Source organism: Phyllobates terribilis, unplaced genomic scaffold (assembly GCF_046119375.1).
Source record: "Phyllobates terribilis strain yellow unplaced genomic scaffold, ASM4611937v1 Scaffold_4__5_contigs__length_816908805, whole genome shotgun sequence".
Taxonomy (NCBI): domain Eukaryota; kingdom Metazoa; phylum Chordata; class Amphibia; order Anura; family Dendrobatidae; genus Phyllobates; species Phyllobates terribilis.
This window is the reverse complement of record NW_027362764.1, coordinates 682,375,592-682,391,589: the sequence shown is the minus strand read 5'-3', so window position 1 is coordinate 682,391,589 and position 15,998 is coordinate 682,375,592. Positions and strand designations below refer to the sequence as shown.

At 43.3% G+C, this 15,998-nt stretch overlaps 2 pseudogenes; both read left to right on the top strand.

Moving 5' to 3' along the window:
• The first annotated feature begins 10,016 nt into the window (after window positions 1-10,016).
• On the top strand, window positions 10,017-10,136 carry LOC141269204 (5S ribosomal RNA; annotated as a pseudogene).
• A 983-nt stretch (window positions 10,137-11,119) lies between these two features.
• LOC141268130 (5S ribosomal RNA) lies at window positions 11,120-11,238 on the top strand (annotated as a pseudogene).
• Window positions 11,239-15,998: the final 4,760 nt, after the last annotated feature.

Below are 15,998 nucleotides of genomic sequence, written 5' to 3'. Positions count from 1 at the left end.
ATTGGACATGAACTCGGCTCATCTGGATGTTGTCACAGAGAGACGCTGAGCAGCGCAAGCAAGCCTGCGCTTCTCAGTGTCTGCGGGATGACAGGCTGGATGGCAGCGTTCTGCTGCGGTCCAGCCTGTCATCTCGATGTAGCAGAGCTGAAGCTGTCGTGGGAACCATGGAAAGGTAAGGATGAGGTTGCTTTATTATTTTTCTTTTATTGCAGGAGATCGTTGGCTTCAGCTGGAATGGGCGTGATGGTAAGTATGGTTTAATTTAGAACAATAAAGAATTGTGTGTTTATTTCAATTAAAGGACATTTTTCTGGGTGTTGTGTTTTTTTTAAATACTTTACTAGAAATTCATGGTGGTCATGTCTAATATTGGCGTGACCCCATGAATTTCGGGCTTAGGGCCAGCTGATAATGCCAAGCTGGCCCTAACCCCTTTATTACCCAGTGAGCCACCGCATCAGGTCCCTGGATGAGTTGGGTACAGCGCCAGAAGATGGCGCTTCTATGAACGCGCCATTTTCCGGGGAGGCTGCGGACTGCAATTTGCAGCGGGGGTGGCCCAGAAAGCTTGGGCCTCCCTGCGCTGCGGATTCCAGCCCCCAGCTGCCTAGTTGTACCTGGCTGGACACAAAAACAGGGCGAAGCCCCACGTCAATTTTCTTTAAATTATTTCATGAAATAATTAAGAAAAAAAGGGCTTCCCTATATTGTTGTGTCCGGCCAGGTACAAATAGGCAGCTGGTGGTTGGGGGCAGCCCGTTCCTGCCTGCTGTACCTGGCTGGACACAAATATAGTGCGAAGCCCCACGTCAATTTTTTTTTAATTATTTCATGAATTTCCTGAAATAATTTAAAAAAATTGAAGTGGGGCTTCGCACTATATTTGTGTCCAGCCAGGTACAGCAGGCAGGAACGGGCTGCCCCCAACCACCAGCTGCCTATTTGTACCTGGCCGGACACAACAATATAGGGAAGCCCTTTTTTTCTTAATTATTTCATGAATTTCATGAAATAATTAAAAAAAATTGAAGTGGGGCTTCGCACTATATTTGTGTCCAGCCAGGTACAGCAGGCAGGAACGGGCTGCCCCCAACCACCAGCTGCCTATTTGTACCTGGCCGGACACAACAATATAGGGAAGGCCTTTTTTTCTTAATTATTTCATGAATTTCATGAAATAATTAAAAAAAATTGAAGTGGGGCTTCGCACTATATTTGTGTCCAGCCAGGTACAGCAGGCAGGAACGGGCTGCCCCCATCCACCAGCTGCCTATTTGTACCTGGCCGGACACAACAATATAGGGAAGGCCTTTTTTTCTTAATTATTTCATGAATTTCATGAAATAATTAAAAAAAAAGTACGTGGGGCTTCGCCCTATTTTTGTGTCCAGCCAGGTACAACTAGGCAGCTGGGGGCTGGAATCTGCAGCGCAGGGAGGCCCAAGCTTTCTGGGGCCCCCCCCCCGCTACAAATTGCAGTCCGCAGCCACCCCGGAAAATGGCGCGTTCATAGAAGCGCCATCTTCTGGCGCTGTACCCAACTCATCCAGGGCCCTGGTGCGGTGGCTCACTGGGTAATAAAGGGGTTAGGGCCAGCTTGGTATTATCAGCTGGCCCCAAGCCCAAAATTCATGGGGTCACGCCAGTATTAGACATGACCGCCATGAATTTCTAGTAAAGTATTTAAAAAAAACAACACCCAGAATAAAGTCCTTTAATTGAAATAAAGACACAATTCTTTACTGTTCTAAATTAAACCATACTTACCATCACACCCATTCCAGCTGAAGCCAACGATCTCCTGCAATAAAAGAAAAATAATAAAGCAACCTCATCCTTACCTTTCCATGGTTCCCACGACAGCTTCAGCTCTGCTACATCGAGATGACTGGCTGGACCGCAGCAGAACGCTGCCATCCAGTCTGTCATCCCGCAGACACTGAGAAGCGCAGGCATGCTTGCGCTCCTCACTGTCTCGCTGTGACGGCATCCAGATGAGACGAGGTCATGTCCAATGAACTCGGCTCACCTCATGCACGTCACTGACAGCGTGGGAAAATTCTCACGCTGAAGTGCTGAGTGCAGGAGAATTCTCCCACGCTGTCAGTGATGTGCATGAGGTGAGCTCATGTCCAATGAACTCAGCTCACCTCCTGCACGTCACTGACAGCGTGGGAAAATTCTCCTGCAATCAGCGCTTCAGCGTGAGAATTATCCCACGCTGTCAGTGACGTGCATGAGGTGAGCCGAGTTCATTGGACATGAACTCGGCTCATCTGGATGTTGTCACAGAGAGACGCTGAGCAGCGCAAGCAAGCCTGCGCTTCTCAGTGTCTGCGGGATGACAGGCTGGATGGCAGCGTTCTGCTGCGGTCCAGCCTGTCATCTCGATGTAGCAGAGCTGAAGCTGTCGTGGGAACCATGGAAAGGTAAGGATGAGGTTGCTTTATTATTTTTCTTTTATTGCAGGAGATCGTTGGCTTCAGCTGGAATGGGCGTGATGGTAAGTATGGTTTAATTTAGAACAATAAAGGATTGTGTCTTTATTTCAATTAAAGGACTTTATTCTGGGTGTTTGTGTTTTTTTTAACTTTGACTATGGGGTTAGTAATGGGGGTGTCTTATAGACGCCTCTCCATTACTAACCTGGGCATGATGTCAGCTGGCATTATAAGCTGAAATCAACCCCAACCCTATTACCCCCTGCCACCACACCAGGGCAGCGTGGAAGAGCGAGGCTAAGTGCCAGAATTGGCGCATCCTATGGATGCGCCATTTCTGGGGCGGCTGACAGCTGGTGTTTCTAGCCTGGGAGGGGGCCAATATTCATGGCTCCCTTCCTGGGCTATTAATATCAGCCCCCAGCTGTCTGCCTATCCTTTGCTAGCTATTAAATTAGGGGGGACCCCACGTCATTTTTTTTGGGGGGTCCCCCATTTTAATAGCTAGTAAAGGCTATGTATTCAGCTGGGGGCTGATATTAGTAGCCTGGGAAGCTCCGTGGGTATTACCCCCTTCCCAGGCTTCAAACATCTGCCCCAGCCGTCTGCTTAACCTCCGTTAAAGCCTAAAATTAAGGGGAACCCCACGCCAATTTTTTTAATAATAAATCCTTTATTTTAATACTAAATGACAAGTACAGTAACCAACACTATCACTGTACTTCATATATATGTGACTGACATGTTTCTATCTATCTAATCTATGTGTGATGCTCTATCTGTCTGTTCTAAATTGTCGGGTACCGCTGCTGAATTGCCGGCCGGCTTTTTTAAAGAGACAGTGCATGAAAACACTATTATTTTTTTAAATAAATCCTTTACACTAAATGACAAGTACAGTAAGCAACACTATCACTGTACTTATTATATATGTGACTGACATGTTTCTATCTATCTAATCTATGTGTGAAGCTCTATTCTTTCTGTTATAAATTGTCGGGTACAGATGCTGAATTGCCGGCCGGCTTTTTTAAAGAGACGGTGCATGAAAACACTAATATTTTTTTTAATAAATCCTTTACACTAAATGACAAGTGCAGTAACCAACACTGTCACTGTGCTTCTTATATGTGTGACTGACATGTTTCTATCTATCTAATCTATGTGTGATGCTCTATTCCTTCTTGTCTAAATTGTCGGGTACCGGTGTATGCAGCTGCTGAATTTGCCGGCCGGCTTTTTTAAAGAGAGTGTCTTCTGAGCAGTTTGTCAGCTTTTGGACACCTTTGCAGGTGTTTTCTATGTGTTTCTATGTGTTTTTGTTTGCCTGCCATTGGTTTTAACGGTGTTCGACGGTGTTCTAAGGTGTTCGACGAACAGTTCGACGAACAGTTCCTCGAACATCCCGGTGTTCGACGAACCGAACCGAATCCGAACACTACGGGGGTGGCTCAACACTACTCTTTATGTATCAAATGACCAAGTTCTCCAAAAAATATGACGTAGTGGTCATGGGAGATTTCAACTATCCAGACATTTGTTGGGAATCTCTGTCAAGTAAAACTAACAGGTCAAGCAAATTCTTATCCTCTCTTGCTGAAAACTTTATCTTGTAGGGGAGAAAACAAGTGGATCTGCTACTTTGGATCTAATCCTTATAAACAGGGAGGAAATGGTTGAGGAGGTAAAGGTGGCTGGGACCCTAGGAGGCAGCGATCATGCTATTATAGAATTTTGGATAACTAGAGGAGGAAGACATGTGAAGACTCAAACTTCAAGGTTAGATTTTAGAAAGGCAGATTTTAAGAGACTCAGAAAGAGAATAGGAGGGATCCAATGGCTGGATGTCCTTAAGGACAAAAATGTCCAGGAAGGATGGGAAATTTTTAAAAATGAGATTCTCAAAGCACAATCGTTAACAATCCCGAAAAGTAGGAAGAATGGGAAGCATTTAAGGAAACCAGGATGGATGAACACAGAACTTAAACACATGCTAAAATGAAAGAAAGAAATGTTTATTAAATGGAAAGAGGGAGGCATATCTAAAGAAGATTATAATGCAGTCTGCAGATCCAGTAGGGCACGTATCAGGTTAGCTAAAGCTGACAATGAGTTAAAGCTTGTAAGAGTTATCAAAAGCAATAAAAAAGGATTTTGGGGGTATGTCAAAAGTAAAAGAAAAGTCAAAGATGCTATAGGATTTTTACAGGATGAAAATGGAGAAATGGTAAGAGAGGATGTTGAGAAGGCCGAACGTTTTAATTCTTATTTTGCATCTGTTTTCTCTCAGAAAGAAAATGTAACATCAACTGATCTCCACTGTCCTTTTAAAGGAATAGAGGAATCCAAGTTATCTGTAAACAGAAAGATTGTGAGGGAATATTTAGCTAACATAAATGAGTTCAAGTCTCCAGGTCCAGATGAATTACACCCCAGAGTACTGAAGGAGATCGTAGAAGAAATTTTAGAACCACTCTCCATAATCTTTGAAAATTCTTGGAGAACAGGAGAAGTCCCAGAAGACTGGAGAAGAGCAAATGTTGTTCCTATCTTCAAAAAGGGGAAGAAGGTGGACCCAGGGAACTATAGGCCGGTGAGTCTGACTTCTATACCAGGAAAGATCTTTGAACAAATTATTAAACAACATGTATGTAAGTACATGGATAAGAATGAAGTGATTAACCAGAGTCAGCATGGGTTTGTAACTAACAAGTCATGTCAGACTAACTTAATTTCCTTCTATGACAGAATCACTGACTGGGTGGATCAGGGAAATGCTGTAGATATAGTATATCTTGACTTCAGCAAAGCATTTGACAAAGTATCTCACACCATCCTTATTGAAAAAATGACCAAGTATGCAATGGACCAGGCAACTGTTAGGTGGATTCATAACTGGCTTAGTGATCGGACTCAAAGGGTGGTTGTAAATGGCTTCACATCCAGCTGGATGAATGTCTCAAGTGGGGTACCACAGGGCTCCGTCCTGGGACCTGTATTGTTCAACATCTTTATCAATGATTTAGATGAAGGAATTGAGGGTAAACTGATTAAATTTGCTGATGACACAAAGCTAGGAGGGATAGCTAATACTAGAGAAGAGAGAGAGAGGATTCAAAAAGACCTAAATAAACTGGAGCAGTGGGCAGCAACCAACAGAATGGTTTTTAACAGGGAAAAATGCAAAGTACTACATCTGGGCAATAAAAAATGAAAAAAGCATATACAGAATGGGAGGAATAGAGCTAAGCAACAGTACATGTGAAAAAGACTTAGGTATACTAATAGATCATAGACTGAACATGAGTCAACAGTGTGATGCAGCAGCAAAAAAGGCAAATACAATTCTGGGATGTATTAACAGAAGCATACAGTCTAGATCACGTGAAGTCATTATCGGTCTTTACTCCTCTTTGGTCAGACCTCATCTGGAATAATGTGTACAGTTTTGGGCACCACATTTTAAAAAAGACATAGACAAACTGGAGCAAGTTCAGAGAAGAGCGACCAGAATGGTGACTGGTCTGCAAACCATGTCCTATGAGGAACGGTTGCAGGATTTGGGAATGTTTAGCTTGCAGAAAAGAAGACTGAGAGGAGACTTAATAGCTGTCTACAAATATGTCAAGGGCTGTCACATTGTAGAAGGATCATCTTTATTCTCATTTGCACAAGGAAAGACTAGAAGCAATGGGATGAAACTAAATGGGAGGAGACACAGATTAGATATTAGAAAAAGCTTTTTGACAGTTAGGGTGATTAATGAGTGGAACAGGCTGCCACGAGAGGTGGTGAGTTCCCCTTCAATGGACGTCTTCAAACAGAGGCTGGACAGACATCTGTCTGAGATGATCTAGTGAATCCTGCTTTGAGCAGGGGGTTGGACCAGATGACCAGGAGGTCCCTTCCAACTCTACCATTCTATGATTCTATGATTCTATTTCTTTGAATATTCCCCAAGTACATATTATATAATATGAGAGTAAGTCACTGGAATTTCAGACACTTGAAAAAACTCTTGTCTTAGATTCTTTTTTCACTGGCTGCCCGGTCTTAAGTTACATCAGTTGAAAATAGAATGAATGGGATCCTATACTATTAGCTCAAAGTTCAAAGGCCACAGCTGTCACACGTCATGCTGTAAAGATACTTTAATTTGCATGAACACTTCATGCACAGAAAATATTAGCAACACAAAAGAATTAATAAGTATTACATATATATTATAGTTCAACTAGATATATTGTTATTATTTTAAAATGTTATACACATAAAATCATGCAATTTTTTCACTTCCTGTGTGAATAAAGAAATAAATCAATTTTAGAGTTCTTTGATCAAATCCTGCTTTGGAATGAAAACTCTAAGGAAATATAAGAAAATAAAATTAAATATCAAATTCATACAGAAACAGAATTATTTAAATATCTTATACATATATTGGTTGGTTCTAATGTAATTCAAAATATTGCTACTTAAATTTATATATATGAAGTTCTAATTTATTAATTAATATATATATATATATATATTTTATAAACGTATATATAAATACAATTATACGCAATCTCTACTTAGACAAGTGTATATATATATATATATATATATATGAACTATTAGAAACTATGTAACTACAATTTTACTGTATAAGATTATAAATAAATATTGAGACATTGTATTACATTTTGATACAACATTATAATTACAGTTTTTCCTTAGCCACTCCCTAAACCAAATCTTCTGTCTCTCTCAAATATCTCCAGGAACGCCCAATTTAGTAAAGACATTTTTCTATAATTCAAAACCTCAGAGAACTGCCTGTTCTTCTGTCCACATTCCATGACGTCACTGTGAGTTGGTCGTCTCACCTGTCTCTGTCCATCAGTTTTAGCCATTTTCCTTTTTAGAGAATCACAGTTCTGACTGAGAATTAACTCATTCTGTGGAGAGATGGATCTTTGCACTGGCTGATATGGCTTATAACATATATGAAATCTTCTTCGTATTTGATAGAGTTCACTATGGGGATGACTCAGTCTAGGAGAGTTTGATATTGGCTTTTGGTAAGATTTTACCTTTCCTGGTTTTATAAATTTAGCTTGATTTATTTTCTTTTCACGATTCTCATGTTTTCTAACAAAATCCAGCATCTGCGCACATTCAAATAATGAATTTTTTTGTGATGCCATAACTTGGGAAACTGAATTTAGGAATTTGAATTTTTGTACAAAAGTTGTTATCATATGTTGTACTTTTCCATTTTTGATGAGAGCTTTGTACAACCGTTCAAATATGGACATGAATGTATATGTACATTCCTTCCTACCAATCCTTAGTTTCTGCAGATCTTCTATTTTGGGAAAATCCTTTGTGACACAATAAATCAAATATCTTAATCTGTCCGAATCATTTTCCCATCGATTAGGAGAGTCATTTTCACAGGGCATTAAATGTAAACGTCTGGACAATGTCACAGGAATCCATATTTTAAATAATTGATTCCTCTCCTCATTGGATAAATCAAACGTATCAGAGAAGCTCTCAAATGTCTCTGAATTTCTACAGGCATGGATTTTGACATCATATTTTGGCATGATTTTGTATAATTTCAGCAAATTTTTCCTCATTTTAATTTGGAGTTGAGCCTGGGTAATTCCAGAATTCTCTGATATTTTTAGTGGCTCTTGTACGTCCGTTCCTCCTACGTCACTCAAGTCTCCTCCCACATCACCTAGTATGTCGGTTTCTCGTATGTCAGTCATGTTTCCGCCCATGTCAGGTTTCTGTATGTCCGTCTCTTGGTCAGACCCAAGGTCACATTCAGTTACAGACACGTGTCTTACTTCTTGTTCATTTTCCACATTACAGTCAGAATCAGTATCACCGTCTGACACTTCTACACTATTTTCCTGCTTAGAAATCTCTAACACAAGACTATGAAAAAAATCTACCAAATGTAGAATATTTCTCAATTTCTGTTTGTCTCTATTTACCAATTTAGAAGTTAACTGTAAATTCTGCAATTCACATTCTTTGTATAAACTGAGCCACAAAACTTCTATGTCATCTCCTACATTAACTTTGAAATTAATATTACTTTGTTTAGCAAAAGAAGAAATTATATCCATATTTTGCTTACCTTAAGATTCCTTGGCTTCTCTTTATCAGCACGTCCTGTCTTCAGTTCGTCTGATTCTTTTCCTGTGTGATTCTGTTCCTTGTTAGTACCTCTTTTTCCTGTCTTTCCTCAGTCTGTAGGTCCTTTCTGCTTCTCGTGACAAACTAGTGAATTTACTGACACGTGAACAACAGCTGTTCAGCTCGTCAGGACTCCCCCCTTGTTCACGGAAGAAATTCACTTACTTAATTTAAAAAACAAAAAAAACAGGACTGGCTGGCTCACCATTGTAAAATAATACTCTTCCTGTATTATTTTTTTCTACTGAGGACTTCTCAAAGTATCAATATCACGATATTCTTATAAAAAAGTGTATCTATTTATTCTTGGATTGTCCATTAAAAAGAATCAGATTGCAGCAGGTACATACAATAATTAGTTATAAAGTAATTGTCCATTTGTCCATAATTAGCTTAATTGTTGAGATTCACCCATCTTTCCTTGGATCCTGGCTGGTAAATCATGTCTTTGTCCAGCATGTGTCCAGACCTACATGTCATCTGCTTCTCAGCATGAAGATTCTGTGTCTTGTGGGGTGGGCAGAGCAAGAGTGCCCCCCCTTTCTGTACCATGGCCTTTTATAGCCAGTCGTATGGACACCTGTTCTACATATGGTAGTGAACCAAAAATACACACACAAATAGCGCATGTCAACTAGACACGATGGCTGAGGCATAGAACTCAGAAAAATGATTATCGATTAACATTCCAAATGAATTTCCATAATTAACTATTTAACAGAGACCGCCTGGGAATACCAGGTGCTGTAGGCTTTTGCTTTTTCCTTCCTTCCACCAGCAGGGGGCACTCTCTTCTATGCCTTTTTTCCATTCCCTTTCACAAGTGCACACATTCATTCTCTTTTCTTTTTTTCATTTGCTTTCTCTCTTGCGCTATTTCATCTCTGCAAAATACCAGCATCCTTCTGATCACCGTGGGCCTCCAGCATTGTTGCTTATTTACTTTTAATACTAGGCTCCTTTTCACCAGGACCAGCATCTCCCGGGTGGCTGGAGGCAACCACTGGTAACCCCAAGCAGAAGACCTTTGCAGGCAACACGACCCTCCCCCCTGAAGAACAGCTCAAAGTCACTGGCAACCATCTCACCCTCTTCCTTCATTCACCCCTGGACGTCTCGCTCCGCCCCCAAGTTACGGGTCCAGCTTGCTCTTTCTGTCACATTACCGCGATGAAGGGTTTAGCCTGCAGGAGACCCTGCGCCGAGCCATTTTTGAAGACACCTGATGCGGCGGGTGAATCACTGCTAAACAAATCACACCTGTAGGGACGGCACAGCCTTTGCATGGACCCTTTGGAGCCCGCCCCGTCACCACCAGATTGCTCGCCATCAAGCGATCCTGACAAAGGCTGGCCGGGCGATGGATCAAGCAGCGTCTACTGGCCATACCACCTTGGATACGCCTGATCTCGTCTGATCTCGGAAGCAAAGCAGGGCTGGGCTCGGACATTACTTGAATGTGAGACCTCCTGGGAACACCGGGTGCTGTAGACCATTTTGATGACGTTTTTGCCCTACTGCCCAGCTCGGCTAGCATGGAACGGCGCCTTGCCGGACACCGACCTTAAGTAACTTAGATGATGGAAGCCCCAAGGCCTCTGAGCCAGTTGGCAGCTAAGTGCGCTACCCCGCCGCCCTTCTCGCAGGCCTGACACCGAGCTCCTTACCACGGCTAGGAGTGCTTATTGACTCCGCAGCTCGCCGTGTGGAAATGATGGCGTTAAAAGCACCCGGGGCCATGAAGGGGCAGGCTTTCAGCAGGTGCCCAGGGAAGGTTTTGGATGCCGGCCGCCTTGCGACGGCCAGCAGAAGTAACATGTTTCTCTGCAAAGAAGCTTGTGTAACCAAGCCAGACGGCTGACAAAGAGCTAACCTCAGTGCAAGGAAGGCAAGGAAGGTGCGGAAGGAATTGGGGAGGGGGGGGTGATTCCTGCTAGGGCCCTGAAATCATAAAACAGGCAGGAGAGTCTGACGCATGGTGACGTAGAGGTTGTAGGGGCAGATAGGGGGTGTTGTCACATGCGAGCACGTGTGCATGCTGGCTTGTGTGTGAGAGTGCGCTTCCTAGGTGTGGCGCGCTGCAGACAGTCAAAGGGATTGTTCCCTTTCATTAAAAGTTAATCCCCGGCTGCAGGCTATTAGAAAGCAACTAACCGTGCTCTACTCACCCTACCCAGGTCTACCGGTGAGTCTCGCCTCTGCTCCCGGCCTGTGGCATTGGCTGTGAAGCTGACGTTCCGTCGACAGCGCTGCAGCCGATCAGTGAGCTCAGCGGCTCTGAGTGGGGCCTTCTGTCTACAAGACCTTTTAAGGAAGCCAGCAAAAAAATTGAAGAGAAGGGAAAGCACAAAAAGACCTGGTCTTGCTGAGCACTGGAAAGGGCAGCCGGCAGCCAGACTTCAAAGTAGAAAAGCAGCAAATGAGAGGCTTGTCTGTGCCTTCAAAGTAGAAAAGCAGCAAGTGAGAGGCTTGTCTGTGCCTACGGCCAAACCACTCTGTTCCCGCCTGATCTTGTCTAATCTTGGAAGCTAAGCAGGGTTGGGCCTGGTTAGTACTTGGATGGGAGACCACCAGGGAATACCAGGTGCTGTAGGCTTTTGCTTTTTCCTTCCTTCCACCAGCAGGGGGCACTCTCTTCTATGCCTTTTTTCCATTCCCTTTCACAAGTGCACACATTCATTCTCTTTTCTTTTTTTCATTTGCTTTCTCTCTTGCGCTATTTCATCTCTGCAAAATACCAGCATCCTTCTGATCACCGTGGGCCTCCAGCATTGTTGCTTCTTTACTTTTAATACTAGGCTCCTTTTCACCAGGACCAGCGTCTCCCAAGTGGCTGGAGGCAACCACCGGTAACCCCAAGCAGAAGACCTTTGCAGGCAACACGACCCTCCCCCCTGAAGAGCAGCTCAATGTCACTGGCAACCATCTCACCCTCTTCCTTCATTCACCCCTGGACGTCTCGCTCCGCCCCCAAGTTACGGGTCCAGCTTGCTCTTTCTGTCACATTACCGCGATGAAGGGTTTAACCTGCAGGAGACCCTGCGCCGAGACATTTTTGAAGACACCTGATGCGGCAGGTGAATCACTGCTAAACAAACCACACCTGTAGGGACGTCACAGCCTTTGCATGGACCCTTCGGAGCCCGCCCCGTCACGGCCAGAATGCTCTCCACCAAGCGTGTTACAACTCTCCTGTTAGGTTTTTTTTAGTTTGCTGGTCACATGACAATTTTGCCTATTTAATCCGGCTCCGCCCTCCTGGCTTTTCTGGACTTCATTTGTATTTACTACTGTTGAGCTAGCTTGTTGCTCTGTTGCCGTTCTCTGTTAGTTTTGCTAGGTCTTCTGACCTCTATGCCTTTTTGTTGTGTGTTTGTCTTTGACTGCTACTATTTCTGCTAGGAGGTGTCCAACTTTTCCCAGTCCCTAGATCTTGTAGGGATCCCTCCCTCACATCTATATGTCTGCGTTCAGACTAGCCGAGGACTTTAGCGGTTCTCATCGCAGGATCAGGTTCCCCGTTACATCGTAGGGATCTAGTTTAGTTCTATTGTAGGGATAGATCTCCTTTCTTTCCTTAGTCTCTGTAGCAGATCATAACAGTAATTCCAGCCATAAAAAAAAAAAAAAAAAAAAAATTACTCTAAGGAAAGACCTCCAGTTTTCCATCATGGTCTCGGTGCAAGATTTGGCTCAACGCTTGCAGGGACTCTCTCTGGAGGTGACCAAGCTCCAACAACACGTGAGTAGCTGTTCTGGAGCGCATTTTGTGGAACCTAAGGTACGTCTGCCTGATCTATTTTTTGGCAAACAACAAGATTTTTTTTCTTTTAAAAATGCTTGTCTATTATATTTTCGTTTGAGACCCGGATCCTCTGGTGATGAATCACAGCGCATAGGGATCATAATGTCACTTTTGCGCAAAGATCCTCAGGGATGGGCCTTCTCTCTCCAACCTAGCGATCCGTGCTTTAGATCAGTGGATAGTTTTTTTTCTGCTTTGGGTTTGTTGTACGATGATCCTGATCGTGTCTCATCTGCTGAGTCTGAATTAAGACGTTTGAGGCAGGGATCAGGTAATGTGGAAAAATATTGTTCTCACTTCCGTCGGTGGTCTGCCCAGGTGGGGTGGAACGATTCTGCTTTGAAAAGCTTGTTTCTTGCAGGGCTATGTGAAAGGGTAAAGGATTTACTGATAGCTTATCCCACACCTGGAAACTTGCAGGAGGCAATGCAATTAGCTATACGGGTGGACAGGAGACTGCGTGAAAGGGTTAATGAGAGCAAATCCTCTGCTATGTCAGCTTCGAGTCCTGAGAGGTTCTGTGCTGAGAATGGAGAGCCGATGGAAATTGGGGCGATGGCACCCCGCTCTCAGAAAAAAGACCGCCGACTTTCTGAAGGCTTGTGTTTCTATTGCGGAAATTCTGGTCATTTTATTAAGAGCTGTGTGCTTCGTAAGAAGAAAGAAAAAAAAATGGTCAGTCATGCTCGTATTGCCTGTTTAAATTCTAAGGGAGTATTCCTATCTGCCACTACTGCTGCTCAGGATGAATTAATTGAATTTCGGGTATTTGTGGATTGTGGATCTACTCTGAATGTGATTGATGGGGGATTCTTGGAAAAACTTAGATTAGAACCTAAAACTTTGTCATCCCCTATTGCTGTGGTTTCTGTCGATGGCTCTCCCTTGAAGAGTGTTACTCACAAGGTCTGTGAATTTCCCCTCACTATTAATGGTATTCATCAAGAGAATTTGGATTTGGTGGTATTGGATAATTTGCCTTCTCCAGTAATATTGGGGTTACCCTGGTTAAAATTGCACAATCCTGTACTGGATTGGTCTACCAATGAAATTAAGTCCTGGAGCCCTAAGTGTTATGACAAGGGTTGTAACGGGCGCATTGTTGCTGTGGATAGAGGGGAATTGCCTGTACCTATTCAGGATTTTTGGAGAGTTTTTTCTGAGGAGGAGTCGCAGGTTTTGCCTCCCCATAGAGACTATGATTGTACCATTGAATTTGTCCCTGGCGCGACTCTTCCTAAGAGTCGTTTATTTAATCTTACTATTCCTGAAAGAAAGGCTTTGGAAGAATACATACAGACAAGCTTGGCCGCCGGTCACATTAGGCCTTCCAAGTCTCCTGTGGCTGTTGGATTTTTTTTTGTAAAAAAAAAAGATGGCGGTTTACGTCCTTGTCTGGACTTTCGTGAGATTAATAAAATTACTGTACGCAATCCTTACCCACTGCCATTGATTCCTGATTTATTTAACCAGTTAGTGGGGGCCAAGTGGTTTTCTAAAATTGATCTCCGGGGGGCATACAATTTGTTGCGCATGAAGGAGGGTGATGAATGGAAGACTGCTTTTAACACTCCTGTGGGTCATTTTGAGAATCTGGTTATGCCTTTTGGTCTCACCAATGCTCCAGCATTTTTTCAGAATCTTATTAATGATATCCTTAGACCTTTAATCGGCAAAAATGTGGTTGTGTATTTGGATGACATTCTGATTTATTCGCCGGATCTGGAGTCTCATTGGCAGAGCGTACGTGAGGTATTACAGTTATTAATGGACAATTCGCTTTTTGCTAAGCTGGAAAAATGTGAGTTCGCTGTACAGAGAATTAGTTTTTTGGGCTACATTATCTCCAGTGAAGGTTTTGAGATGGACCCGGTTAAAGTTCAAGCTGTGCAGGAATGGCCTAGGCCTATTGGTTTGAAATCGATACAGAGGTTTTTGGGTTTCGCCAATTATTACAGAAAATTCATAAAAAATTTTTCTATTATTGTCAAACCGCTGACCGATCTCACCAGGAAAGGTGCTAATGCGGTTCAGAGGACTTCTGAGGCCATTGAAGCTTTTGTGTTTCTAAAGGAGAGGTTCACCTCTGCTCCCATCCTTATGCAGCCTGATGTGACTAAGCCGTTTTTGGTTGAGGTTGATGCTTCTTCGGTGGGGGTTGGTGCGGTGTTGTCTCAGGAAAACAAGGATGGAGTACATCCCTGTGCCTTTTTTTCAAAAAAATTTTCCGAGACTGAACTTAATTACGATATTGATAATCGGGAATTGCTGGCGATTAAACTCGCATTTGAACACTGGCGTCATCTCTTGGAAGGTGCTGAATTTCCCATTCAGGTTTTCACTGATCATAAAAATCTGATCTATCTTGATGCTGCCAAGCGCTTGAATGCCCGTCAGGCTAGGTGGGCACTTTTTTTCTCGCGGTTTAATTTTTCCGTTACTTACATCCCGGGTACCAAGAATGTTAAAGCGGATGCTTTGTCTCGCAGCTTTTCTCCCATGGTCGGTGTTGAGGAGGAAGAGGAGACCATTTTACAAGAAGGTGTTGTGATTGCTGCTTTGGACTCCATTTTGGAGGATGAGATTCTTAAAGCACAGGAGAATGCCCCATCTAACACTCCCCATGGGAGGTTGTTTGTGCCTAGGACCTTTAGGAGAGATTTGTTTGTTGAGTGTCATGAGTCTCGGTTGGCAGGTCATCCAGGAATTTCTGAGACCAAGAGACTTGTGGGTCGCAGTTTTTGGTGGCCTGGATTGCAGAAGGAAGTCATTAAGTGGGTGCGCCAATGTACTGTGTGTGCAAGATCCAAGTCTTCGCATGCTCCTGCTGCGGGGTTGCTTTGCCCTCTGGAGGTTCCTAGTGCACCTTGGACACATCTGGCTATGGACTTTATTACTGACCTTCCTCCCTCTGAAGGTTTCACGGTCATCTGGGTGGTCGTAGACCATTTTAGCAAGATCTGTCACTTGGTTCCCTTCATCAAACTGCCTTGCGCTAAGACACTCGCTAAGGCCTTTGTCAAGGAGATTGTCAGACTACATGGTGTTCCTACTGACATTATTTCTGATAGGGGACCTCAGTTCGTGGCTCGTTTTTGGCGTGCCTTTTGTGACAGGTTGGGAGTTCATTTGTCGTTTTCATCCGGATATCATCCTGAGTCTAATGGCCAGACAGAAAGGAAGAACCAGGATGTTGAGCAGTTCTTGCGTTGTTTTGTGGCAGACAATCAAGAGGGGTGGTCTGAGTTTCTGCCACTTGCTGAATTTGCTCTTAACAACCATACATCCTCTTCTACTAGGTGTTCGTCTTTTTTTTGTTGTTCTGGGAGACATCCGTCTTTTGGGTCATTTTCCAAATTGGTTTCGGCTGTGCCTGAGGAGGAGAGTTTTTCCGGTGATTTGGAGAGAGTTTGGATGGATGTGCGTGGTAATCTTCAGGAGGCTAACAAAAAATCTAAGAGGTACTTTGATAGGAAACGGCAAGAGATTTTGTTTGCGGTTGGTGACATGGTTTGGTTGTCCTCTAAGAATCTGCGATTGAGGATTCCTTC